At 40.9% G+C, this 27269-nt stretch overlaps 1 protein-coding gene across 2 annotated transcripts in view; it reads right to left on the bottom strand.

The window, feature by feature from the left end:
* Positions 1-681: 681 nt before the first annotated feature.
* LOC104217268 (pentatricopeptide repeat-containing protein At2g13600-like) overlaps positions 682-27269 on the bottom strand; it is an 87314-nt gene continuing 60726 nt past the window's right edge. For both annotated transcript variants that reach the window (XR_011400830.1, XR_011400831.1), the window contains exon 4: positions 682-717. The gene's annotated coding sequence lies outside the window, so the exon portion shown is untranslated. The remainder of the gene's footprint in view (positions 718-27269) is intronic.

The following is a 27269-nucleotide window of genomic DNA, read 5'->3' on the forward strand; positions in this document are numbered from 1 at the left end:
CCATCTCGTGGCATCAAATCTAGGCCCTCGGCCTCATATCAATATTAGTATAATCACCCAGGCTCTCGGCCTCAATATCAATGTAATCAACCAGGCTCTCGGCCTCAATATCAATGTAATCAACCAGGCTCTCGGCCTTAATATCAATGTAATCAACCAGGCTCTCGGCCTCAATATCAATGTAACACTGTTGCGGCACGCAACTCGATCCATGCTCAGTCCAGAAATCATCATAAGCCCCTTGGTCATTCGTAAAACAATAGTTCTCAGCCCGAAATATCATTTAGAAATATCATTTAAGTTTTCAAATCTTAGAAAGATGGCTGAGTTTGCAAAACAGTATTTAAAACCTTGGACTGAGATCAAATGATATGCAAAATATGCGAAAACAGTGATATCAATCCCTGAAGGATTCAAATAATTGGCAAGAAGCCCAAATGTAACAATCAAATCTAAGTAAGGATGATTCTCAATTTAGTTCAAGTAGAAAACACGGTAAAAACATCTCTCGGGATGGACCAAGTCACAATTCCCAATAGTGTTGTACCCCACGCCCATTATCCGGCGTGCAAGTCACCTCAATATAGCGTTACGATGTGAAATTCCGGGGTTTCAAACCCTCAGGACATCATTTACATCAATTACTCACCTCAAGACGGCCAAAAGTCTAGCTCGCTATGCCTTTGCCTCTCGAATTGGCCTCTTCGTGCGTCGAATCTATCCAAAATCAGAACGAATATGTCACATTATGCTGTAGGAACAATACCCAATCGAAAATAACTGAAAAACATCAAAATCCCGAAATTTGGCAAAACCCGAGCCCTGGACCCACTTCTCGAAATTCAGAAAAATTAACATCAACGGATTCCTTATCTCGCCACGAGTCTATACATATAAAATTTACCAAAATCGGACATCAACTCGACCCTCAAATCTTCAAATCTTATTTTCAAATCCCTAGGCCTAAATCCCCAATTTACTCCTCAAAAACATGTAATCTAGTCGGATTATTCGATGATAATTCAATATTATGGAGTAGAAATAATCACAAGTGACTTACCTCAAGATTTTCCATGATTTCTTGCTCAAATATCGCCCCAAGCCGTGTTCTTTCACAAGAAAAACGTGAAAATGAGCTAAAAAAAATAGAACAACACTAATAAAGCCCATTCTGGTCTCTAAAAGACCTTTCCGGTCCCTAAAAGTGCTAAATCTGGTCGCTAAAGGTGCACACCAGAACCTTCTGCTCCAGCAACATTTATTTTCACTAAAAAGACTCTAACTCCATCATACGAACTCTGAATTCGATGATTCTTGTTCCTATGAGTCACAAATAATGATACGAACATAGTCCTTCAATCGAAACTCAATTCGGAGCTCGTTTGCTCAGTGCGATATCCATTTCGCTCGTTAAATAATTAACAGATGTTTCGCGTCAAAAACCCAATTGTGACTTGATGAAATTAGACCAAACTTTCCAGATCAATCTTATAATTCATTATCAAAATTTCGGAAGTCTCGAAATCAAATTTCAATCTTTATAACTAAAAATGGACATTTGGATCATTACGTGCTTATGCTCAAAAGGACAAAAATCTTCCAAAAACTCTTCCAAAACTTATCCGAGCCCCATGTGACCCAGACCAAACATGCCAACACACCCCATAACATCATTCAAACTTTTTCTAATAAAAAAAACTCCTCAAACAACATCAAAACCATCAATTCACATCGAATTCAAGCCTAAGTTTTCCCAAAACTTCCGAAACACGCATTTGATAAAAAAACCCGACCAAATCACCTCCGAATGACATGAAATTTTGCACACACATCCCAAATCACATAATGAAGCTACAAAAACTCTCAGAATTCCATCCGACCCTTGGATCAAAATCTCACCTATCAACCGAAAATCGCTAAAATACTACTTTCGCCAATTCAAGACAAATTCCACACCGGACCTCCAAAACCAATTACGATCGCGCTCCTAAGTCATAAATCACCTAATGGAGCTAGACAAATCATAAAAATTCCGATCTGAGATCATTTACACATAAGTCAACTCTTGGTCAAACTTTTCAAATTCAAAGCTTTCAACTGAGACTATTCTTTCAAATTCATTCCGATTTTCTTTTCCTTGAATACCAAAACCAACGATCTACATCAATCATAATACATAACACGGGGCAAGTCATGCCCGAGAACAGGCGATCAAAGCGCAAAAGCTCAAAACGACTGGTCGGGTCGTTGCAAGTTTATTATTAAATCTACTAAAGTATTGTATTGTTTATCTTCGGTATGTAATATATGTTCTCCACTACTAAAATTATACTTTATTACCGTATTATGTTTTAATATTCTATACTTCTTTTCTGGGTATATTTTTAAATCTAAATATTCTAGGTTCTTTAATTTATCTATTTTGTTCAACCTAATGGTATCCAAATTTTTCGGTTCTTAAAGAATTTTATTCTTTGATTTTCTAAATATATTTCTCCTTCTATATGTTGTATTTTCCACTCTAAAGCTGATATGGTTTATGAAATAATACTATGTTTTACTATATAACTTGGTTCTCTATTTATTTTTAGATCTGATTCTTTTATTTGTTTAGCTAATTCTAAAGTTGATATTAATAGAGTCTTAGTCTTTCGTAGTATTTTCTTTAATTCTTCTTTTCTCTATATATTTCTACATAAAATCCAATAGTTACAAGCTATTTCTTTAGCTAAAGGATGCTGTCTTAACATATATGTTACCCTAATGGGATATGTTTTATCTTATTTCTGATGGTTCGGATATAATTCTTTTCTTGTTGTATTTCAATATTAGTTCTTTCTATTTCAAAATGAAGGAAATTTTGAAAATTTTCAGTATTTAAAATATCTAGTTCTGGGTTTTCAAAAAGCCTTTGTTGTGATTCTAATGTTTCTCTATATTCTCTGTTATTTCTAATGCTCTCAAAACTAATATATATTAGGTGGTGATGGTAACTTATGTATTTAGCAAAAATATGTTGTTTCATAAACTTTTTGGTCCGAAAATCTTCTTGCTCTGATACCAATATAAGAGGGGATTTTGGATTAAAGTTAAAGTCTTAAAGTATAAAATGGTAGTGTATGTCTTTAGTGGGGTTAAAATCTTCTACTTAGATGGTATAGATGATATGATTGATGGTATGATAATATTAACAATATTAGATGCAGTTGTTTTCTATATATATCTGAACAGATACTACTATTATGTTGTAGGTAGATAAACTGTATGGCCAAATCTACTATCGAATAGAATCCGGTTTCTATGTCTAATATAAATTCTTCTAAACTTTGGGTAAGGCTCCTAGCAAAGCTTTCTAGATGGGTATAATTATTACGATTAATGGACATTAACAATAAAATTATTTTTTGCAATTAAACTCTTATATTGTGAAAATCCTACTTGGTACTCTCTCTTATTCTATAGACTTGTATAGTTACAATATTATCCAAATTATGAACTAAGATTATGTGATGACCCAAAATGTCATCTTTAAATTAAATAATCATCTCGGTATTCTTAGGACCTTGAAAAGCGGTATCAATAATTCCTCGACTTGCATGAGCAGTCCGTATAATTTTCCGGAAGGTTCTTATGTAAAAAATGGATTAAATTGTGAACTAGAGCTTTAAAAACTCAATTGAGTTGACTTCGGTCAACATTTTGAGCAAACGAACTCGGATAAAAGTTTTGACCATTCCGGTAGTTCCGTATCGTGAATGGGGACTTGGTCATATGCCTGAAAGTGAATTTGGAGATCCCTAGATCAAATTATCGCCATTTAACGGAACCTAGAAATCTAACGCGAAAGATTTCTTAAGTTTGACAGGAGAGTTTAATTTTTTATATCGGGGTCGGAATCCAGTTTTGAAAATTTTCATAGCTTCATTATGTCATTTATGACTAGTGTACAAAATTTGAAGTCAATCGGACTTGATTTGATAGGTTTTTGCATCGAATATAGAAGTTCGACGTACTTAGTTTCATTAGGCTTGAATTGGGGTGTGATTCACGGTTTTAGCATTATCTGATGTGATTTGAGGTTTCGACTAAGTCCGTATCATGTTTTAGGACTTGTTGGTGTATTTTGTAGAAGTCCCGAGGGCCTCGGGTGGATTTCGGAAGGTTAACGGATATAAAAAGGCTGCTGAATTTTCTCTTTGGACAGTTGATAATTTTTTTCACAGCATGTGAATAGTACCCATAAACAGTCCCCGTGAACAGTACCCCGTGAACAGTACCCCGTGAACAGTACCGAAATTCTGGACAGAATGTTTATTTCTGAAAATGGGACTTTTGTCAAATTGGAGCTCGGGAAGAGGCGATTTTCGGGAGATTTTCAGAGAAAACAATGGGGTAAGTGTTCTTAACTTAATTTTGGTTAGATTACCAGAATCTATTACTAGTTTTGGCATTTATTGGTGATTTTAGTTGGGAAAAATCTTGAAAACCCTCTTGGTTTAATTTGAAGATTTGAGGGTCGAGTTGATGTAGGATCTTGGTAAAATTGGTATGGTTGGACTCGTGGTTGGATGAGGTTTCATGTTCCGTAATTTTTGTCGGGTTCCGAGATGTGGGCCCCACGGGTGAATTTTTAGTGCAATTTCGGATTTAAATGGAAAATGTAGAATTTCATACGGAATTAATTCCTATAATTTTTATTGACTGAATCGAATTGTTTATGACTAGATTTGACAATTTCAGGCACGAATTCGCGAGGCAAAGGCTTGTTGGAATTTTGAATTGGTTGCAAAGCGAGGTAAGTGTTTGGTCTAACCTTAGCTTGAGGGATTTTGAGTTGTGTCTTATTTGCTACATTTTAATTGTGGAGTACGACATATAGGCATGGTGACGAGTATCTATACGTTGGTGTCAAGCATGCCCGTGAGTTTTGTATTATAATTGTTATGACTCTGTTGTGATTTATTGCGCTCCATATGTTATTATCACCATTGTTCCCTTGCCGGGATGTTTGTTTGATATTATTGTTCCCTTGCCGGGATGTTTGTTTTGATAGTATTGTTCCCTTGCCGGGATGTTGTTGAAATATCATTGTTCCCTTGCCGGGAAGTTGTTATACTGCTCTTGTTCCCTTGCCGGGATTCTTTGTGATTATTGTTGGCTTGTAACTGGGAGCGGGTGGTACGCCTACCATAAGATATAATGAAATGGGAGAGGATGGTACGCCTACCACAAGATATAATAAAATGGGAGCAGGTGGTACGCCTACCACAAGATATGGTACACCTACCACAAGATATAATGAAATGGGAGCGGGTGGTACGCCTACCACAAGATATAATAAAATGGGAGTGGGTGGTATGCCTACCACAAGATATAATAAAATGGGAGCGGGTGGTACGCTTACCACGAGATACATGAAATGGGAGCGGGTGGCACGTCTGCCACGAGATACAGGAAATGGGATTGGGTTGCACGCCTGCAACAAAATGTGAAAAGAAAGTGAAATCTGCCTTTGTTTTCCTTATTCTTGTTAGTGGTTGGATTTTGATTCCTTTATAATTCTCTTGATATTCTGTTTTTACTCTCTCTTTTTTATATGTTCAATACTCCAAATTTCAACAATTGTTACATTTTTAACTCAATTGATTTCTCAACTAAATTTTCCTTAAACCATTTGAGGTTGTACTTTACTTAAAAATGAATTTATACTATGTTTTGATTTATTGATTTCTCATATTAAAGGTAATGATTCATTCGATATTGTACTTTAATTGAAAAGAGTATCTTCTTTATCAAATGATTTTTAAAAATAACTTCATCTTTTCTTATTGATTTCCTAATTGGGCTGGAAGTTGTACTCTACTTTATGTTAAGTGAATGAGGCGTCACAAGGTGACCTTTACTCAAAAGAATTATATTCGAAAGATAATTATTTGAAAGATATTTATTTAAAGGAAATATATTCGAAATCTATTCATTGAAAAGCATATTATCTTATAGATTATTACTTGACTGTCTGTGAAGCTGTGACACCAAATTCTAGGTAGAGTTGTATTTAGACTTCCGTAGTTTTGTATTAAGATAAATTGTTCGATTTTGTCTTCCGCTTAATTATTTTCACTATTTGCATGATATCTACTCTTCACTGATAATGATTTAAAACTGGAAAAGGTTAAGTAATTAGGATAATTTGGTTTGCCTAGCTGTGACGACCTGGCAAGTCATCTCATGAGTTACCGCTCCCTTTCCCCATTTTAGCTTCTTTACGCTTCGTTATCCGTGTTTTATGTGATCGGGTTGATTAGTTCGAGTTCGGTGAGGATTTGGTAAGAAATGAGACACTTAGTCTCTTTTAAGAAGGTTTAAATTGGAAAAGTCAACCGGATGTCGACTTATGTGTTAGAAGGCTCGAAAGTGAGTTTCGATGGTTCGGTTAGCTTTGGGAGGTGATTTGTGACTTAGAAGCGCTATAGGAATGAGTTTTGGAGTTGTAGAGAAGATTTAGGCTTGAATTGGCAAAATTGATATTTTGGCAAACTCCGATTGATAGGCGAGATTTTGATATAGGGGTTGGAATAGAATTTCGAGAGTTGCAGTAGCTTCATTGTGTCATTTGGGATGTGTGTGTAAAAGTTCAGGTCATTCGGACGAGATTTGATAGACCTTTTGATCGAAAGCATAATTTAAGAGTTCTTGGAGTTCTTAGGCTTGAATCCTATGTTAAATTGGTGATTTGATGTTGTTGTAAGTGTTCCGAAGTGTTGAACAAGTTTGTACGATGCCATGGGATGTGTTGGCACAATTAGTTTGAGGTTTCGGGGGTCCCGGGTAGGTTTCGGGATGTTTTAGGCCAAAAATCATAGCTGTAGCAGGTCCAGGAAGGTTGCAGGCCCCGGAACTCACCCACGCGGTCCGCACAAAAATGAGTGCGCCCGCGGTGAGTGCTGTGCGGACCGCACAAAAGCGGGCGCGGCCGTGGTAGGCGTCGTGCGGACCGCACAAAAGTGGGCACGGCCGCGGTGAAGAACCTTCCTGCTGGTCCAACTTCGGAAGCTCATATCTTATGATCTACAAGGAATTGTGAGGTGATTAAAACGAAGGTTGTATCCCTTCGTGTCTAGTTTCTAGAAAGGTAAAGATATTGCAATTTGGACATCTTTAGCAAATGTTATGGCCAAAATACTAAAGCTTGTCACTGCAGAGGAAGACTTGTGCGGCCGCGGTCGTTTTTGCACAGACCGCACTGGCTTGTGCAGACAGCGGTCGATTTAGTGCGGCCCGCGGTAGCTGAAATCTGAGGGGTACCTATAAATACGAGGTTTTGGGTTTTATTTAATATTTTGACCTAGAGAGCTCGAATTTTGGCGATTTTTTGAAGGTTTTTCAAGAAATTCATCGGGGTAAGTGATTTTAACTCAGATTTGGATAGAATACATGAATCTATCACTGAATTCATCATTTAATTCGTGATTTGGGATGGAATTTGGGAAGAAAATTGTGAAACCTTTCAAAAATGTAAAATGATGATTTGAAGGATCAAATGGTATCAGAATTGGATAATTTTGGTATGGTTAGACTCGTGAGGGTATGAGGATTCTGAAAATGTAAATTTTACCCGATTTCGAGACGTGGGCTTGTGCTCGGGTTTTGCTAATTTCAGGATTTTTGATATTTTTCGAATGTTTTCGCTTGGGCTTTGTTCCCTTAGCATATTGTGGCGTATTCGTTCTAATTTTGGATAGATTCGACGCGCGTGGAGGCTAATTCGAGGGGCAAAGGCATCACGAGCTAGAGAATTAGCCAGTTCGAGGTGAGTAATGGTTGTAAATGATGTCCTGAGGGTTTGAAACGCCGGATTGCACATCGTAGTGCTATATTGAGGCAAGATACGTGCTGGATGATGAGCGTGGGGTCTTTCACTACTAGGGATTGTGACTTGGTCCATCCCGATTGATGATTTTACCGAATATTTGACTGAAATTCATTTGTTATCATCATGATTAGAGTTGATTGTCATATTTGGGCTTCGTGCCAACTATTTGAACCCTTCGGGGATTTTTATCACTGTTTCCTCACTACTTGACTTATTATTTGAATTCAGTCCTGTTGATATCTACTGTTTTACAAACTCATCCACTTTTACTCAGATTTGAAACTTAAATGATATTTCTAGATCATGATTTGGGCTGAGAACTACTGTTTTACTAATGCCCAAGGGTCTTATGATTATTTCCGGACTGAGTGAGGCCGAGGGCCATATGTGAGGATATGCTAAGTGATATGAGGCTGAGGGCCTTAGTTACTATTTATGCCACGCAGTGGCTTGAGTGATGTGAGGCCGAGTGATATGAGGTCGAGGTCCTGATATACTATATATGCCACGCGTTGGCTTAAGTGATGTGAGGATATGCTGAGTGATGATTCCATGAGGTGGCTTGATATAGCTTTTGGGTCGTAAGGGGGCCCCTCCGGAGTCTGCACACCCATAGTGAGCACGGGTACCCATTGTTCTGAGTGATTGATGCTATGCCCGAGGGGCTGATATGAGTGATTGTGAGGTAGCCCGAGGGGCTGATACTATTTTGACAGTGAGCTCGAGGGGCTAATACTGTTCTGAGTGATTGATACTGAGCCCGAGGGGCTGATACTGTACTAAGAGTGAGCCTGAGGGGCTGATACTATGCTGAGCGATTGATACTGTGCCCGATGGGTGGATTTCTACTTGTTATTTACCTGTTAAATTACCGGTTTTACTTGTTTTAAAAGGAATATCATTTGATTTCTTCACTGATTTACTACTTTAAGTGATTTTTACTGCTTGATGTAGAATTGCTTTGTGCCTTTACATGTTTCATACTTTCAGCCATTATTTATAATTATTACTCAGTGAGTCGGAGTACTCACATTACTCCTTGCACCGTGTGTGCAGATTCAGGCATAGCAGAGTCCGCACCTGAGCGCTGATTCCGTCCAGGCTAGGCGATGATTTGGAGTTACGAGGTAGCTGTTGACATCCGCAACCCCTTGTCTCCCTTATCCTCTATCATTTATGTTTTCTTCAGACTATAGTATCGGATTCCGTACTTTTTTGACTTATAGCAGATTCTGTAGTAGCTCATGACTTGTGACACCCCGGTTTGGGCTATGCCGGGATGGTTCTTGCGATTACTATCGTTAAATTCCGCAATTTATGAGTATTATATTATATGTTATTACTGTTTATGATGATTAACTATTTAAAAGAGGTATTTCATTTTGGTCTGGCTGGCCTTATCTTCACGAGAGGCACCATTACGACCGGGTTCGGGGGTTGGGTCGTGACAAGTTGGTATCAGAGTCTAGGTTACATAGGTCTCACGAGTCATGAGCAGGTTTAGTAGAGTCTCGCGGATCGGTACGGAGACGTATGTATTTATCCTCGAGAGGCTGCAGAACCTTTAGGAAAAACTTCATATTCTTGAAACTCCTGTCGTGCGAACTTGTTGATCCGAATGCTAAACTTATATTATTCAATTCTCTCACAGATAGTGAGGACTCGCGCTACCGGACAAGGTGGACGACCACCAGTGCCACTCACTGAGGCCACCAGAGGTCGTGGACGCGGTCGTGGACGTGGTAGAGGCAGAGCAGCGAGGGCAGCACCTGTTGATCCACCAGCTGCCCCAGCTTCGGATCAGGCTCCAGCAGAACCAGTTCAGGCACCAGCTGTGCCTATCGTGGTTCCGGGTCTTCAGGAGTCCTTGACACAGATCTTATCAGTTTGTACTGGTCTGGCTCAGGCAGTTTCAGCCACTACAGCAGCAACTACTTCACGGGCCGGGGGAGGCAATCAGACCCCCGCTGCTTGCACACCTGAGTAGGTAGTGTAGGGACTACAGACACTGGGGGCACCTCCAGCTCAGTCGGTTGCACCAGCTCAGGAGTTTGTTGTGCCAATTATGCCGGATGATGAGCAGCGTCGTCTTGAGAGGTTTGGTAGACTCTATCACCTCCATATTCATATGACCCCAGAGAGGGTGTTGGGTGCTACATTCGAGGAGGTGGTCGATATCGCTCGTGAGATTCAGACAGTTCACATTAGGATCGAGAGGAGAGGGAGGCCAAGAAGCCTCGAGGATCTGACAGTTATAGTGGTGCTTCATCGAGGGGCCAGTTTCAACATGGTAGAGGCCGTTCTTTCAGGCCTGCTCAGTCAGCCTGCCTAGAGTATCACGGAGCATCTTCGGGTCATGGTCATCATGGATCTCAGCGGGGCCAGTCATTACTCAGTGCCCTTCCAGCCCAGAGTTCATCTCGTGCCCCGTTAGCTCAGGGTTCTTCTATGCCGAGTGCGTCAGCTGGTCACTCCGGTGTGAGGGGTTCCCTTTAGTCCCCTTCTCCAGCACCTGGGAGTTGTTTTGAGCGTGTAGAGTTTGGACATGTGTGGAGGCAGTGTCCTCATTGTGTTGCTAGTTCGTCCCAGCAGAGGGGTCAGCCCTCGACTTCTGCTCCAGTTACTTCACCACCCGCCCAACCAGCTACGGGTGGAGGTCAGGCAGCCAGGGGTCGCCCTAGAGGGGGAGGTCGATCAGGGGGCGGTCAGACCCATTTCTTTGCACTCCCGGGTAGACCCGACGCCATTGCTTCGGATACTGTCATTAAAGGTATTGTTTCAGTCTTCCATAGAGATGCCTTTGTATTATTTGATCCCGATTCCACCTTTTCTTATGTGTCATCATACTTTGCTCATTATTTGGGTACGCCCCGTGAGTTTCTTGCTTTACCTATTTATGTATCTACCTCGGTGGGCGATGCTATTGTTGTAGACCGTGTGTACCGGTCATGTGTGGTGACTATTGGGGTTCTGGAGACCCGAGTAGATCTATTGCTATTGAGCATGGTGGATTTTGATGTCATTTTGGGCATGGATTGGCTATCTCCATGTCGTGTTATTCTAGACTGTCATGCTAAGACAGTCACTTTGGCTATGTCGGGTGTACCGCGGATCGAGTGGCGTGGTGTGACTGATTATGTTCCTAGTAAAGTGATATCCTTCTTGAAGGCCCAACGTATAGTTGGGAAGGGTTGCCTTTCATATCTAGCATTTGTGAGGGATGTTGGAGTTGAGACTCCTAGTATTGATTCTGTTCCAGTTGTGAGGGATTTTCCCGATGTTTTTCCTGTAGACCTGTCGGGCATGTTACCGGACAAGGATATTGATTTTGGTATTGACCTGGTGCCGGGCACTCAGCCCATTTCTATTCCGCTGTATCGTGTGGCACCAGCAAAGTTGAAGGAATTGAAAGAACAGCTTTAGGAACTCCTAGATAAGGGGTTCATTCGGCCTAGTGTGTCACCTTGGGGTGCACCCGTTTTGTTTGGGAAGAAGAAGGATGGCAGAATGAGAATGTGCATCGATTATAGGCAATTTAACAAAGTAACAATTAAGAACAAGTATCATTTGTCTCGCATTAATGATTTATTTGATCAGCTTCATGGAGCGAGAGTGTTCTCCAAGATTGATCTCCGTTCGGGCTATTACCAGTTGAAGATTAAGGATTCAGATATTCTTAAGAATGCTTTCAAGACCAGATATGGTCATTATGAGTTTCTTGTTATGTCTTTCGGGCTAACCAATGCCCCAGCAGCATTCATGCATTTGATGAACAACGTATTCCGGCCTTATCTTGATTCGTTCATTATAGTATTCATTGATGATATCCTAGTGTACTCGCATAGTCAGGAGGAGCACGCAGAGCATTTGAGAGTTGTGTTGCAAAGATTGAGGGAGGAGAAGCTTTATGCAAAGTTCTCCAAGTGTGAGTTTTGGCTTAGTACAGTGGCTTTCTTGGGACACGTGGTGTCCAGTGAGGGTATTCAGGTTGACTCAAAGAAGATAGAGGTGGTTCAGAGTTGGCCTAGGCATCCTCAGCCACAGAGATTCGTAGCTTTCTTGGGTTAGCAGGCTATTATCGTCGGTTTGTTCAGAGATTTTCATCCATTGCATCGCCCTTGACCAAGTTTACTCAGAAGGGTGCTCCATTTGAATAGTCGGACGAGTGTGAGGAGAGCTTTCAGAAGCTCAAGACAGCCTTGATCACAGCTCTAGTGTTGGTTTTTCTATCAGCTTCGGGTTCATATATTGTGTATTGTGATGCTTTGAGAGTTGGGATTGGTTGTGTCTTGATGCAAGAGAGTAGAGTTATTGCTTATGCTTCTCGTCAGTTGAAGCCCCATGAGAAGAACTACCCCGTCCATGATTTGGAGTTGGCTGCCATAGTTCATGCATTGAAGATTTGAAGGCATTACTTGTATGGCGTATCTTGTGAGGTGTTCACTGATCATCGCAGTCTTCAGCATTTATTCAAGCAAAAGGATCTTAATTTGAGGCAGCGGAGATGGTTGGAGTTGCTTAAGGATTATGATATCACTATATTGTACCATCCGGGAAAAGCCAATATGGTGGCCGATGCATTGAGCCGAAAGGCAGTGAGCATGGGGAGTTTGGCATATATTCTAGTTGGGGAGAGACCCCTTGCAGTTGATGTTCAAGCCTTGGCCAATCAGTTTGTGAGATTAGATATTTCGGAGCCCAGTCGGGTGTTGGCATGTGTGGTTTCTCGGTCTTCCTTATATGATCGCATCAAAGAGCGTCAGTATGATGATCCTCATTTGCTTGTCCTTAAGGACAGAGTTCAGCATGGTGATGCCAGAGATGTGACCATCAGTGATGATGGTGTGATGAGGATGCAGGGCCGGATTTGTATGCCCAATATGGATGGGCTTAGAGCGTTTATTCTGGAAGAGGCCTATAGCTCGCGGTATTCTATCCATCCGGGTGTCGCGAAGATGTATCAGGATTTGAGGCAAAACTATTAGTGGAGAAGAATGAAGAAAGATATCGTGGGATTTGTAGCTCGGTGGCTCAATTGTCAGTAGGTGAAATATGAGCATCAGAGACCGGGTGGCTTGCTTCAGCAGATGGATATTCCCGAGTGGAAGTAGGAGAGAGTCACCATAGATTTTGTGAGTGGTCTTCCTCGGACTTTGAAGAAGTTCGTTGCTATTTGAGTGATTGTGGATCGGATGACCAAGTCCGCGCACTTCATCCCTGTGTGTACTACCTATTCTTTAGAGCGGTTGGCAGGGATTTATATTCGGGAGATTGTTCGGTTGCATGGTGTTCCAGTCTCCATCATCTCAGATAGAGTTACTCAGTTTACTTCCCAGTTTTAGAAATCTGTTCAGTAAAGGTTGGGTACTCAGGTGGAGTTGAGCACAGCTTTTCATCCTCAGACGGACGAACAGTTCGAGCGTACGATTCAGATATTGGAGGACATGTTGTGTGCTTGTGTTATTGACTTTGGAGGTTCATGGGATGAGTTTCTACCGCTTGCAGAGTTTGCTTACAATAACAGCTACCAGTTGAGTATTCAGATGGTATGAGGCTTTGTACGGGAGGCGGTGTAGATCTCCGGTTGGTTGGTTCGAGCCTGGCGAGGCTAGACTATTGGGGACAGATTTGGTTCAGGATGCCTTAGAGAAGGTGAAGGTGATTCAAGAGAGACTTCGTACAGCGCAGTCGCGTCAGAAGAGTTATGCGGACCGGAAGGTTCGAGATGTGTCCTATATGGTTGGTGAGAAGGTCTTGCTGAAGGTTTCTCCCATGAAGGGTGTTATGTGGTTTGGGAAGAAAGGCAAGTTGAGTCCTCGGTTCATTGGGCCTTTTGAGGTGCTTCGGAGGATTGGGGAGGTGGCTTATGAGCTTGCTTTGCCACCCAGCCTGTCGAGTATGCATCTGGTATTTCATGTTTCTATGCTCCGGAAGTATATTGGGGATCCGTCTCATGTTTTGAACTTCAGCACGGTTTAGTTGGATGATGATTTGACCTTTGATGTGGAACCAGTAGCTATTTTGGGTCGCCAGGTTCGGAAGTTGAGGTCAAAGGATATAACTTCAGTGAAAGTGCAGTGGAGAGGTCGGCCCGTGGAAGAGGCTACCTGGGAGACCGAATGGGAGATAAGGAGCAGATATCCTCATCTGTTTGAGGCTTCAGGTATATTTGTTGACTCGTTCGAGGACAAACGTTTGTTTAAGTTGGGGAGGATGTGACGACCCGGCCAGTCGTCTCATGAGTTACTGCTCTATTTTCCCATTTCAGCTTCTTTACGCTTCATTATCCGTGTTTTATGTGATCAGGTTTTATCCGTCTGCACATAAATGAGTGCACCCGCGGTGAGTGTTGTACGGACCACACAAAAGGGGGCGCGGCCGCGGTAGGCGGACCGCACAAAAGTGGGCGCGGCCGCGGTGAAGAACCTTCCCGCTGATCCAATTTCGGAAGCTCATATCTTTTGATCTACAAGGAATTTTGAGGTCATTCAAAAACAAAAGTTGTAGCCCTTAGTGTCTAGTTTCCAGAAAAGTAAAGATATTGCAATTTGGACATATATAGAAAACGTTATGGCCAAAATACTAAAACCTGTCACTCAGAGGAAGGCCTGTGCGGCCGCGGTCGTTTTTGCGCGGACCGCGGTCGATTTGGTGCGGCCTGCGGTAGCTGAAATCTGAGGAGTAACTATAAATACGAGTTTTTGGGTTTTATTTAATATTTTAACCTAGAGAGCTCGGATTTTGGCGATTTTTCTAAGGTTTTTCACGAAATTCATCGGGGTAACTGATTTTAACTCAGGTTTGGCTAGAATACATGAATCTATCACTGAATTCATCATTTAATTCGTGATTTGGGATGGAATTTGGGAAGAAAATTGTGAAACCTTTAAAAAATGTAAAATGATAATTTGAAGGATCAAATGGTATCGGAATTGGATAATTTTGGTTTGGTTAGACTCGTGAGGGTATGAGGATTCTAAAAATGTAAATTTTACCCTATTCCGAGATGTGGGTCCGGGGCTCGGGTTTTGCTAATTTCAGGATTTTTGATATTTTTCGAATGTTTTTGCTTGGGCTTTGTTCCCTTAGCATATGGTGATGTATTCGTTCTGATTTTGGATAAATTCGACGCGCGTGGAGGCTAATTCAAGGGGCAAAGGCGTCACGAGCTAGAGAATTAGCCAGTTCGAGGTGAGTAATGATTGTAAATGATGTCCTGAGGGTTTGAAACCCCGGATTGCACATCGTAGTGCTATATTGAGGCAAGATACGTGCTGGATGATGAGCGTGGGGTCTTTCACTACTGGGGATTGTGACTTGGCCCATCCCGATTGATGATTTTACCGAATATTTGACTGAAATTCATTTGTTATCATCATGATTTGGTTTGATTGCCATATTTGGGCTTCGTGCCAACTATTTGAACCCTTCGGGGATTTTTATCATTGTTTCCTCACTGCTTGACTTATTATTTTAACTCAGTCCTGTTGATATCTACTGTTTTTCAAACTCATCCACTTTTACTCAGATTTGAAACTTAAGTGATATTTCTAGATCATGTTTTGGGCTGAGAACTTGTAACGACCCGACCGATCGTTTTGAACTTTTGCACTTTGATCGCCAGTCTTCGGGCATGACATGCCTCGTGTATACATTATGCCTTAAGTAAATCGTTTTATTTGGTTTTCAGGGTAATCGGAATGAATTTGGAAGAACAGTTCTCAATTTGAAGCCTTAAATTTGAAAGGTTTGACCAAAATTTGACTTATGTGTATTTGATCTCGGATGGGAATTTTTATGATTTGGTTAGCTCCGTTAAGTGATTTGGGACTTAGGAGCGTGATCGGAATGCATTTTGGAAGTCCGTGGAAGGTTTAGGCTTGGATTGGCGAAATTGATATTTCGGCGATTTCCAGTTGATATGTGAGATTTTGATATAAAGGTTGGAATGAAATTCTGAGAGTTGCAGTAGCTTCGTTATGTCATTTATGACTTGTGTGCAAAATTTGGGGTCAATCGCACCTGATTTGATATGTTTCGGCATTGTTTGTGGGATTTGAAATTTCTAAGTTCTTAAGCTTGAATCCGAAGTTGATTTGGTGTTTTGATGTTATTTTGAGTGATTCGAAAGCTCGACTAGGTGTTAATGATGTTATGAAGGTGTTGGTTTGTTTAGGTTGAGGTCTGATGGCTCCGGGTGTGTTTCGGGTGAGTTTTGAGCGAGTACAGACATTTCAGAACTTAGAAAATGGATGGGGGCAGAATTGTTAGTGCTGGTCGTGGTAGAATTAGCGCTGGGCGCGCTGGTCTAGTGCTGGGCGCGGAAAATGGTCGCAGACTGCGGTCATGAAGATCCGCAGATCGTTGGTCCAACTTCGGAAGCTCATATCTTTTGATACACAAGGAATTTTGAGATGATTCAAAAAGTAATTTGGACATCTGTAAAGATATCCAAATTTGGACATTTGTAAAGATATCCAAATTCGGAAAGGTAAAGATATCGTAATTTGGACATCTGTAGCAAAAGTTATGGCCACAATACTAAAGCCTGTCACTACAGAGGGAGGCATGTGCGGCCGCAATCGTTTTTGCGCGGACCGCACTGGCTTGTGCGGACCGCGGTCGATTTGGTGCAGCCCGCGGTATCTGAAATCTGAGGGGGTACCTATAAATACGAGGTTTTGGGTTTTATTTAATAGTTTGACCTAGAGAGCTCGGATTTTGGCGATTTTTCGACGGTTTTTTCAAGAAATTCATCGGGTAAGTGATTTTAACTCAGATTTTGCTAGAATGCATGAACCTATCACTTAATTCAGCATTTAATTCGTGATTTGGGATGGAATTTGGGAAAAAAATTGTGAAACCTTTAAAAAATGTAAAATGATGATTTGAAGGACCAAATGGTATCGGAATTGGATAATTTTGGTATGATTAGACTCGTGAGGGTATGTGAATTCTGAAAAAGTAAATTTTACCCGATTTCGAGACGTGGGCCCGGGGCTCGGGTTTTGCTAATTTCGGTATTTTTGATATTTTTCGAATATTATCGCTTGGTCTTTGTTCCCTTAGCATATTGTGACGTGTTCGTTCTGATTTTGGATAGATTCGACGCGCGTGGAGGCCAATTTGAGAGGCAAGGTCATAGCGAGCTAGAGTTTTGGCCAGTTTGAGGTGAGTAATGATTTTAAATGATGTCCTGAGGGTTTGAAACCCCGGATTTGCACAACGTAGTGCTAAACTAAGTTGAGATACACGCTGTGTGACAAGCGTAAGGTTCAATGCTTTGGGGATTGTGATCTGGTCTATCCCGAATGATATTTTACTCCATTTTTTATTGAGACATATACTTTATTATTGTGAATTGGGCTTGTTGCCATGCTTGGGGCCTTGTGCCGACCAGTAGAACCCTTAGGGGATTTTTGACTAGTTTTCCTCACTTATTTTGTTAAAGAATTTATATCATCAGTCATGTTTCCAATTGCTTAAGAATGATATGAACCAGATTTTTGAAATGTTAATCATAAATAGAAAGATATATGAGGGCTGAGATCCCGACCGTACATTATGCCCGAGAGGCTGTAATTTTTAAATGACTGAGAGGGATCGAGGACCCAATAGTGAGGATATATATTTTAAATGACTGAGAGGGATCGGGCTGCGCGCAATATCAGATATATCTTTTACATGATATGGATCGGGCTCCACGCCACAACAGATATATATATTACACAATTTTATGGATTGGGCTGCACGCTGCAGCAATTATATAGCGTTTGGGCTGAAGGAGCCCCTCCGGAGTCTGCACAACCCCAGTGAGCGCAGTCGACTATTATTATTATGGATCGGGCTGTACGCCACAGCAATATACGGATCGGACTGCACGATGCAGCAGTATATATATTTATTTATTCGATTATCGTGTGAAGTATATGAATTGAGAACTGAGGATAAGAACAAATAGATGAATTGAAATGCTTGAGGAGATAATTTATACTGATTATATCTGTTTTAGCTGGTTTAAAGAATTTCACATGATTTCTTCATTCACTGCTGCTTAAATGATTTTACTGTTTTGATATAGAACTGCTTAGTGCCTTTACGTGGTTTCGTACTATCAGCCATTATTTATTGTTATTTCTCACTGAGTCGGAGTACTCACATTACTCCCTGCACCATGTGTGCAGGTACAGGTATTCCTGAGGCATAGAGCGAGCTTTCTTGCCGTTCTGTTTTCATCGGAGTTATCGAGGTAGCTGTATGGCGTTCGCTGACCCGATTTCTCCTTCTATCTCCACTTATTATTCCGCATTTTCGACATATTTCTGTATTAGATTATTGAAACCTTGTATTAGAGGCTCAGACTTGTGACACCGGATTAGTGGGCTGTTTTACAGAGATTTTTCGTGATTATGGTTTCCGCAAATTTCATCTGTTAAATCCACACTTCTCTTTATATTAAATTGGTATTAAATCCCGAAAATTAGTATTGAATTACAAAGAAAGAGATTGTGAGATGTTAATTAGTCGGGCTTGCCTAGCATTGTGTTGGGCGCCATCACGGCCGAGGTTGGGGTCGTGACAAGTTGGTATCAGAGCCTAAGTTACTTGGTCTCGCGAGTCATGAGCCGGTTTAGTAGAGTCTCGCGGATCGGTACGGAGACGTCTGTATTTATCCCCGAGAGGCTGCAGAACCTTTAGGAAAACTTCATATTCTTGAATTCTTATCGTGCATCCTTGATTCAGCTTGAAAAATAACTCTTGAAATTCCTTCCACGCGTTCGTTTGCGCGCATGAGCGCTTAGTATCAAATGTGCATCAATGGCTTGCGATTCCCTGATCGAGGGGCGAGATATGATCTCTGTGAGTTTGATGTTGGGCCAGTCTAGAGGACTTGAGGCCGGATCTTTGCCTATGGCTTGAGCACCGAGGTGCTGATTGTGTGAGAAAGTGTTTTGAACTTATATGTGCGGTATTGTCCCTATTAGTAGAAGTGATGGCTGACAACTATGTGATGAGTATGTTGGTACTGCGAAAGGTATCTATATGACTTAAAAGTGACGAGGAAGGTCTGATGGATGATAGATGAACTATTAAGTGTTTGATTTCCATTGTGGTTGGATGTGTAGCCCCGAGTTATGGGCGTGTGAAGAATTTTTTCATGTCTCCTAGTTGGAGTGAAGTAAATTTCATGTTGCGGTATGAGTTCAGACTCAGGAAGATTAAGTGACTGTGTAATGTGTATGACGGTGGAAGGTATACAGAAATGTTATATTGAGGCGAAGTAGGTGGGTTGTCTCCTGCGGTGTTTTGAGATTGTGTGATCCTTATGCTGTCTGTTAGAAGATCTCCTTCACAAGTGAAACATATGTGTTGAAATTTAAATTTGGGTCACTTAATAGAGTGGGCTTAACTGTTACGAGAGTGAATGCGAGATTTGTATAGAGTTAAAGTACCTGATGGTCAGTGTTTCAAGAGCTTATGAAGGACTGAGTCTAATCTCACTATGGTATTATGGAAACAATAGAGTATACGCGTTATAAGTTATGGTGCGTGTTTTGATCTATGGCTTTTAGCCAAGTGGGGGAGTCCGCTATTGAATAATTGATTGCACGGTTTTGTGCTCTAATGGTTCCAGTTTGAGGTGTATTTGTGAATCAGTTATGGCTCGAGTAAAGGAAATTTCAATAAAGGTTATGTGGACGGAGGAGTGTGAGGTAAGCTTTCAGAAGCTTAATATAGCTTTGACTACAGCCCCAATTTTGATACTACCTACAGGTTCGGGGTCTTACATGGTCTATTGTGATGCATCGAGGATTGGCCTTGGAGCGGTTTTGATGCAGAACTGTAGGGTGATTGCCTACACGTCCAGACAGTTGAAGGTTCACGAGAAGAATTATCTGATCCATGACCTTGAGTTAGCTGCCATTGTCCATGCCCTGAAGATCTGACATCATTATTTGTACGGGGTTACTTGTGAGATTTATAGTGATCATCAGAGCTTGCAGCACTTGTTCAAGCAAAAGGATCTAAATTTATGCCAGACGAGATAGTTAGAGTTGTTGAAGGACTATGATATCACTATTTTGTATCACCCGGGCAAGGCCAATGTGGTGGTCGTTGCCTTGAGTCGATGGGTAGAGAGTTGGGGAGTTTGGATAATTTACCCGCATTGGAGAGGCCTATTGTGATGGATGTTCAGGCCTTAACCAACCAGTTTATGAGATTGGATCTTTCGGAACCCAGTCGGGTTCTAGATTACGTGGTTTCTCGGTCTTCCTTATTTGATCGTATTAGGTAGCGTTAGTATGATCACTCTAATTTGCTTGTCCTCAAGGACAAGGTTCAGCATGGTGATGCCAAAGATGTGACTATTGGTGATGACGGGGTTTTGAGGATGCAGGGTCAGATTTGTGTACCCAATATTGATGGGCTTCGGGAGTTAATTCTAGAGGAGGCCCACAGTTTGCGGTATTCCATCCATCCGGGTACCGTGAAGATGTAGCAGGATTTGAGGCAGCACTATTGGTGGAGGCGGATGAAGAAAGATATAGTTGGGTTTGTAGCTTGGTGCCTCAATTGTCAGCATGTGAAGCATGAGCACCAGAGACCGGGTGGGTTGCTTCAGTAGATAGAGATTTCGGAGTGGAAGTGGGAGCGGATCACCATGGACTTCGTAGTTGGGCTCCCACAGACTTTGAGAAAGCTCAATGATGTTTGGGTGATTATGGATCGGCTGACCAAGTCCACACACTTCATTCCTGTGTGTACTACCTATTCTTTGGAGCGTCTAGCGAAGATTTATATCAGGGAGATTATTCATCTATATGGTATTCCAGTTTCCATCATTTTAGATAGACGTACTCATTCACATCACGGTTCTGGAGGGCCGTCTAGCATAAGTTGGGTACTCGGGTGGAGTTGAGTACAACATTTCACCCTCAAATGGGCGGACAGTCCCAACATACTATTCAGATTCTTGAGGATATGCTTCGTGTGTGTGTGATTGAGTTTGGAGGGTCTTGGGATCAATTCTTGCCATTGGCAGTGTTTTCTTACAACAACAACTATTAGTCCAGCATTCAGATGGCACCGTATAAGGCTTTATATGGTAGGCGGTGTAGATCCCTGGTGGGTTGGTTTGAGCCGGGTGAGGCTAGATTGTTGGGCACAGACTTGCTTCAGGATACTTTGGAAAAGGTTAAGGTGATTCAGGATAGACTCCGTACAGCCCAGTCCAGACAGAAGAATTACGCAGACGGGAAGGTTAGTGATGTTTCCTATATGGTTGGAGAGCGGGTTCTGCTTTGGGTATCGCCTATGAAGGGCGTTATGATATTTGGGAAGAAAGGGAAGTTGAGTCCGAGGTTTATTGGCCCTTTTAAGATATTGAGGCGTGTTGGGGAGGTTGCTTATGAGCTTGCCTTACCTCCCAACTTGGCAGGAGTTCATCTGGTACTTCAAGTTTCGATGCTCCGGAGGTACCACTGTGACCCGTCGCACGTATTGGATTGCAGCTCAGTCCAGCTGGACAAGGATCTATCCTATGTTGAGGAGCCAGTGGCAATATTGGACAGGCAGGTTAGAAAGTTGAGGTCAAAGAACATTGCGTCAGTGAAGGTTCAGTGGAGGGGTCAGCCGGTCGAGGAGGCGACCTGGCAAACCGAGCAGGATATAGGCAGCCCTTACCCTCATCTTTTCACTACTTCAGGTATGTCTCTATGCTCGTTCAAAGACGAACGAATGTTTAAGTGTAGGAGGATGTGATGACCCAGCCTATCTTCTTAAGAATTAACGCCCTGATCCCCTATTAACTGTTGTCCTCGTTTTATTTCTACTATTTTGATTTGCCGGGATGTTCGGTTTTGAGTTTCGGAGAGTTTTGGGACACTTAGTCCCTAAATGAGAGCTTAAGTTTGGGAAATTTGACCCTAGTTGGAACAATGTGAATACGGCCTCGAAATGGAATTCAGAGGGTTTCGTTAGCTCCGTTGGGTGATTTTGGGTTTAGGAGTTTGATTGGATTGTGTTTTGGAGGTCCATATCTAATTTAGGCTTAAAATGCTGAAAGTTGAATTTTTGAAGTTTCCTGTTCGATAGTGAGACTATGATCCAAGGGTCGGAATGGAATTCCGGAAGTTGAAGTAGCTCCATAGTGTTGAATGTGACTTGTGTGCAAAATTTCAGGCCATTCGGAGGAGGTTTAATAGACATTTTGATCGAAAGCGTAATTTGTGAGTTTTTGAAGTTCTTAGGCTTGAATCCAATGTTAAATTGGTGTTTTGATGCCGTTTTGAGCGTTCCGAAGGTTGGAACAAGTTTGAATGATGTTTTAGGACTGGTTGGCATGTTTTGTTGAGGTTTCGGGGGCCTCGGGTGAGTTTCGGGTGGTTGACAGAAGTTGAATTTGGACTTAGGGAGATTTTTGCATTGCTGAACCTGTCATAACCGCACCTGCGTGTGTGGGACCGCAATGTGGCGCCGTAGAAGCGGCTATTGGACCGCAAAAGCGGAAATTTGGTCTAGGTCAAAGAGCCGCATGTGCGAGAAGTGTAACGCACCTGCGAGACCGCAGGTACGGAAGGTCTATCATAGAAGCGGAAAATGGATTTAAGTGAAATGTCGCAGATGAAACCATGTCCTTGCTGAAGCGGGACCGCATCGCAGAAGCGGATTAGCTGGGCAGAAACATATAAATTCTTGCATTCGCGAATTTGAGCTATTTTCACCTTTTTTCAAACAGGAAGAAGCCTTGGGGAGCAGTTTCAAGAGAGATTTTCGGAGGAATTCATTGGGGTAAGGTCTTTGGTCCCAAACTCGTTATTGAGGTGACTTTTATCATTATAAACATGAAAATTTAAGGAAAATTAGTGGTAATTTGGGGGTTATGGCTTAACTAATTAGAGACCTTTGAGTGATGATTTGAGGGACCATTTGAGGTCCGATTTTTGTACTTTTGGTATGACTGAACTCGTAATAGTGTGAGGATTCTGGAAATATGAATTTCTCCAGATTCTGAGATGTGGGCTCGAGGGGCATTTTCGTTATTTTACCTAATTTTGCGTTTTAGCTTAGAATTTCTTTGTAGAATCAGTTACTTGAAGTGTTATTTACATTATGAAATTGAATTGAATAGATTTGGGCCATTTGGAGTCGAATATTCGTGGCAAGAGCGTGGTTCCAGATTGATTTGAGCTGGTTCGAGGTAAGTGGCTTGCCTAACCTTGTGTGAGGGACCTTCCCCTTAAGATTTGGTATATTTGATAATTGAAATACCTTGTACGTGAGGCGACGAGTGTGTACTTGAGCTAATTGTTGAAAATCCGATTTTCTTTAAGTAATTTTAATTGTGTTCCTTTTTCCTGTTTTATACTACTTGCAAATTTAAGTCCATTTTTAACTTAGAAAAAACATGTTTAATTGACTTAATTGCTTGCTTGCTTAAACTGCCTTAATTGTATTATGTGAAGCATGTTAGGTTAGAATTACCTGTTTTACTTGGTACGAAATTGAGCTTAGTTGAGTATTCTTTGTATTGCTATTGTGTGTTTTACTTTGGGACTACGGGACGGCATCACGAGAGATCCCCTATACGCATTTATGATTTGAGCTGAGGTGCGGGATACCAAGAGATCCTGGCACGTATATTGAGGATACCAAGAGATCCCTAGTACATATTGAGGACACCAAGAGATCCTTTGGATACCACGAGATCCCTGACACATATTGATGGTACTATGAGATCCTCGAGATACTGAGAGATCCCCGGTTATTATCCTTATGAAGACTGGTATTTCCTTGCGATTATTTTATCTATATTCCAGTTATTGTATTCCTTATTATCCTGTATTAAATTCTTACTGCCAGCTTTCAACTGTACTGCTTATCTTATTCTGTCATCCCTTATATTGTTTAATCTCAGTAGGGCCCTGACCTTCCTCGTCACTACCCGACCGAGGTTAGGCTTGGCACTTACTGAGTACCGATGTGGTGTACTCATGCCCTTTCTATGCATGTTTTTCATATGCAGATCCAGATACCTCAACGCAGACTTTCCATGCTTGAGTCGAGGCGTTCGTAGAGACTTAAAGGTATATCTGCCGCGTCCGCAGACCGAAGAGTCCCTTTTCTACTCTCCCTTTTGTATTAGCCCTTCCATATTTGTATCCTTGTTAGATATTCTGGAGTTAGACGTTGTAGACTTTCAAAGGCTTGTTATCATGAGATTCCGGGTTTTGGGAAAAATGTGATTAGCTTTTGAGAGTTATTATTGTGTATGCCAAGCGGCACTTTAAATTTACTAATTTAATTTATTTTTTTGGTTTTAAATTGTTTCTTCTGCAAATTCGTTTACTTTTTTTGCATTGTTAGGCTTACCTAGTCGTAGAGACTAGGTGCCGTCACGATGGTTCACGGATGGCGAACCGGGGTCATGACAGCAAGACACAAAATATGTTTGGGGAAAAGCAACATTTTCTAGAAAAAAAGTAGTATTCTTTTGTTATATAATCTTCTAAATAAATAATGATTATGACACTCTAAACCCGCCGGTTGTCGCGACCCAAAATCTAATTAGTCGTGATGACACCTAACTTCACCCGCTAGGTAAGCCAATTTAATAATAATCCAATTTAAATGAGATTTACTGAGAGAAATAATGATAATAAAAATGGACTTATATACAAAGAGCTCCCAAGGACTGGTAGTACAAGTCATGAGCCACTAAGACTTAGATTTTTATAAAACTAAATTGAAATAATTACATCGTCTATTTGAAATGTAAACGAGCTGTGGATCAAATGCAACAAGTGATAGCCATAAGTGGAATGCAGGTGCATCTTCAATATCAGCCTTCGCCGTACACAGCAACATCAACACAAATATCTGCACGCAAGGTGCAGAAGTGTAGTATAAATACAATCGGCCCCATGTACTCAATAAGAATCCTAACTAGCCTCGGCGAGGTAAAAGAAGAAAGAACTGTAGATGATACTCACTAACACCTATGCAGTTCAGTATTTTCAACAAGTATAGAACATGTATATGATCAAATCAGGGACAATATCAGGTAAAACCATTTTTATGCTCACAATTCTTAGCCTTAGAGTGTTCTGCTCAGCCAACAATCCAACATATAAGGAAGATATACAAGTAAATCGGGTAATCAGTTAAGTGATTAGCAAGCAAAGATGAAAGATTTCCGACATCGGATCACTCCTCAATTCTTATTTTACATTTTGAATGGTTTTTACAAAATTTCTCATTTTCTTCCATTTAATTAAATAATTTAATGATATAAATAAGTATGAAATCATGAAATGTAACTAGCTTTACTAGAGCTCACATAAATATCAACTGCACGGATAACTCACACGATATAGTGCCAATATACAGATCCGCACTGACAACTCACATGCTCAAGGAAAATTCATGTGCTATATTATCAATATCTAGATCTGCACGGACAGCTCACGTGCTATAGTATCAATATCTGGATCTGCACGGACAACTCACGTGCTATAGTATCAATCCGCCCGGCGTGGTCACAGGTATAAAAGTCCAAATCATATTGCACAGAAGCAAGTATACAAGAACACATGTATATGATAGATAAAATATCAGATTTCATATAATTACATGCTAAAAGTGTAGGCATGTGCAATGTGCGCTATCGTAGCTCAAATCGACAATTTATCATAGAACTTGCAATTACCAAGTTTTATTCAGGGAATTACCCTCTTCGTAATCTCAAACATATCTCAAATAGTTCACAACAATTCAACAATTACCTAAATATGCACTCTCCCGAGTTATGCACACTAAATAGGCACAGCTAATTGAGGATCCTATCAATTAACTACAACAAGAACGTAGTTGAACAAATAGAGATTAAACCAGGCAACTATATTAACATAACAAGAAGTTCATCCTTCAATAGGTTCCATCAAAACCTTAGACTAAATATTTAGCTACTCATACTAGGATTCATCACAACAAGATTCAAATTCATCATAAATCGTAAAAACAAAAGGAAGAAAGGAAGAACTCGATGTTGAATTATCCTCCTTGCCTCTTGCCTCTCCTTGCCTTGAACTAAGCTATGAAAACCTTGATAATCCTCTCTTGGGCGATCTAGACCTTCTATAGGTTAAGTGGATTTGCCCCCGAACTTATTTTACCCCTGCAATTTACTCTTCCGGAACTGGGCTAGCACGGTCGCGCTAATGGACGCGCTAGTCCAGGTCTTCATTTCATCTCTTCCTTTTCTCGTATTCCCACGTACTCGGCTCCTAGGGGCTTTTCTTGCTTCAATTTAGATCCAATCATAGCTTTAAGGCCTCATACGTGCTACTCACTCCTACAACGTGTGAAATTCACAATTAGAGCCAATTTATCATCATTTAACTATATTATCACAATGAAACATAATCAAGCTGAGGCATAAACAATCGCTAAATTACATAAATCTAGCCTATTATCAGACACATTGTGCATTCAGTGGGCTCCATTTATTCCGAAATTATTTTTTCAGACATTATTTCGACATTTTGTTGCTGCTAACTTTTTGTTTTTGTTTTCTGTTTCAGAAAGTTTACTGTTTCATTATTTATTATAGTGATACAAATTTCAATAATAGGAATAAATGACATTTATATAAATAAGGAGAATGATTCAGCCAATAATGAACGAGATAGATGATTATTCTTCCTGACAATGATAAATGACAGACGAATCCTAGAATGTCGAAACTATTCTCGGATCTGATGGAAAAGTGTGGAATAATGTGTGTGAGAATATTGATGAAAAGGTAAAGTTAGTATCTTTGCTATGGAGAGAGAGAATCTTCTTTTCAAGAAGTGTTCTTGTCAAGTGAATATTACGTGCCTTACACCATTGTCTCTTTTCCTCTTTATATGAGATATGTCCCTAACAAACCCTAATAGTACAAGTGCAGAGAATAGAATATTCTCTTTAACATCCTATTATAAAATCTAGCTGTTATTGTTCTATTCTTGGTGCTCGACCTCGGTCATTGTTGACAGCCCGACCGCGAATCTCACTGCTTCCTGGTCGACCTCGACTGGCCCTTTCCGTAATGCCACTTCACGCTAAATTTCCTAGGGCATATTTTGGCTTATACAACCATATATCAAAAGAAACCAAATTCCTAAACCATTGGAGCGTCTTGTGAAAATAACACTAATATGAATACTGTAGCTACACATTATCAATCTGAAGTGTCAAAGATGTGAAAACAAAAAATGACATGACAGTGAATTACAGTAATAATAAGAATAAAGTATATGGGTAGAGCAAAATCTCCTAGACAATTTGATTAAATGGTCGGCGTCAATGGCCAATGGTTCACATTCGGATCATAAATGATGATATGGATAAA

The sequence above is a fragment of the Nicotiana sylvestris genome, chromosome 7, assembly GCF_000393655.2.
Source record: "Nicotiana sylvestris chromosome 7, ASM39365v2, whole genome shotgun sequence".
NCBI classification, from domain to species: Eukaryota; Viridiplantae; Streptophyta; class Magnoliopsida; order Solanales; family Solanaceae; genus Nicotiana; species Nicotiana sylvestris.